Here is a 2,396-nt window from a genome sequence, read left to right as displayed (position 1 = left end):
GCAAAACCTCCAAGGCAGAGGCCTTTTTTTGAACGCTCCATGATAGAGTTGCTATCAGCAGAGATACTTCACACAGTCAATTTTAGGTACACAAGCAGGTTTGATCATCTGCTAGAGAATAGAAAATGCCTCAGTATTCGATCAAATAGTCTGTTGTTCTAAGGCTCCAAGAGTTTACGATATTTTAATGGATAATATTACTAGTTGGTGCATCCATATTCAGTGGCGGCTGGTGACATTTGTTAGTGGTGGGGCGGAAAATGAATTTCATAGAGCACCGTAGCGATTGAGAAAAAACTATGGGGATCACCTGCTCACCTCAAATGAGTTACCACACCAGACACCACTATCCCATGGGCTTGTTCTACTTGCTCTTGCGTAAACCGTGGCTTCACCCCTGCTCCCGCACCTCAGGTCCGCTGTATCACTGTACTTAATCCCTCACCTCAGAAGTGGTTAAAACACTATTCTGGCGTTTGGAACGTAAGGGCGGCTGCACTTTGACCCTGGGCATATCTTTTGGAGGGGATATATCAAAGCTCCAGAATCTGCTCCTAGAAGTGGATGTATTTCTGTCAAGCTTCACGTGTGGTGCACTTCATGATGCATTAATTCACGCGGGATTACAGTCTCTGGGCCATAGAGTTTGGATGCTCTTCTTTCAAAGGCTGCAACCATCTGTTTAACAACCTCATCGAAAAATACGGTAGCTAGTTGAGAGTGTATCAATGACCGGAATTCAAACGAGACTGAAAAATCCAAGGTGCATGTTCTAGGATACCCCGGGATTCCAGGGCTAAATCGCCATTCTGTTTCAAGGTGATTAAACAATTTCCCATCTGTGCAGGATGCCTTAACTAAGTGTGGTCTCACTAGAGTAACGACTGATGTATACTTCTCTACCACAGGGGCAAATCCGATCTCCAGCTGTGCTTTGAGGTAGCCACTTCTCTTCGATACAACATCTGATTTTTTACACCAGGGCACAAAATGTTTGTACTGATCAACAATCGCCACCACATCATACATTTCCTGCATGGAATACCCGAGAATTCTTCTCTCCGCATACTCTTTTCTTTTGTCCGAGAATGGTGCAGAAAAGCTGAATAATGTTCTTTCCGAGGCAAGAGGACTAGGTAGGAACGCCTGTGAAGCGGAGCACCTGCTCATCAGTATACCACAAGAAGGTAAATGTCCGGTAATGGAGGCGCGCCGCACAGCCGTCACCCTGCCGTGAGCCGGGCACTCCGCCAAGCCGGTGATCACCCTCCTCAGCGCCCGGCCGCTCTTCGCCATGGTGCCCGCTCACGGCCGGTAGTACTCTTCAAATGAGTGTGAAGTCACTCACTCCCGAGGACAACTCCACCCGCCGCTGCTCTCCTACAACGCCACAGTCCCTCCGGCCTCACCTTGTAGAGCGCTGCTCCATTGTCTCCCAGCCCTGATCCGCGGTGGCTGCCTTGCTGTCCTCAGTCCCACCCCTAAAAGTGCCTCTGCTGCTGTACACCGATCATTTAGCAGAATAAGCAGCGCCAGTGATCCGGGGCCCTGCACTTACCTTAGGCTCCGCTTCCCGCCTTCAGGTCCTGACTCCCGCGGCGCCGTCCTGTTTGAATTCCGTGGTGTTGACTCGTCGTGACGCAGCAGGAAGGCTGCAGGCAGCCTCTCTCCCCTCCCCTCAACCACAGCACAGCGCTGTGATAGGTTCGGCCGGCTGCCCCCTACTGACGTCATTTCTCTCTGTATGCTGCAGCACAGCAGCATACAGAGAGCAGGGAGAGTGGGAGGGGTTACGCGAGGGCAGGGGGGAGCGGCTTGCCTACTGTGTAAATACTGTCTGTTTGGGTAGCCTCTCAGGCAGCCCAAACAGACAGTATTACGAACAGTGGGCAAGCCGCTCCCCCCTGCCCTCGCGTAACACCTCCCACACAGGAACTTCTGTTTTCTCGTCATGCGGAGAAGGCAAGGCAGAAACAAATGGTAGTTATTATCATTGGTAATAACTACCTTTGTTTGCCTCCTCGCACGGCGAGAAAACAGGGGGGGCGGCGCCCAAACGCCCCCATGGACCAGCCGCCACTGTCCATATTGTACATTTTCGATAACACACACAGACAGAGGCTCACATATGGGTGAGAGCATGCTCACACAAATTGCACACACATATTGCACACACACATAGGTAATAACAGAAAGTTTCTGAATTTTGAAGGACTACATAAGCTTGCTATGGTCAAAGGCTGGCCAGTGTAGTGGCTTCTATGCCACCTAGAAGAATGGACAATGCCTTCTAGAAGCCACACTGTGGCTGCTCCCAGGACACCCCCGCACCGCACGGCCACCAGCTGCAGCGTGTGCCCCTCCATCCCGCTGCTGCACTCAGCCTCGCTGAGCCT

The 2,396-nt window shown here is 51.4% G+C and overlaps 1 pseudogene; it reads right to left on the bottom strand.

Moving 5' to 3' along the window:
* Positions 1 to 581: 581 nt before the first annotated feature.
* On the bottom strand, positions 582 to 1,311 carry LOC147663071 (coenzyme Q-binding protein COQ10 homolog B, mitochondrial pseudogene; annotated as a pseudogene).
* Positions 1,312 to 2,396: the final 1,085 nt, after the last annotated feature.

The sequence above is a fragment of the Lissotriton vulgaris genome, unplaced genomic scaffold, assembly GCF_964263255.1.
Source record: "Lissotriton vulgaris unplaced genomic scaffold, aLisVul1.2 SCAFFOLD_793, whole genome shotgun sequence".
Taxonomy (NCBI): domain Eukaryota; kingdom Metazoa; phylum Chordata; class Amphibia; order Caudata; family Salamandridae; genus Lissotriton; species Lissotriton vulgaris.
This window is presented reverse-complemented; position numbering and strand designations above follow the sequence as displayed.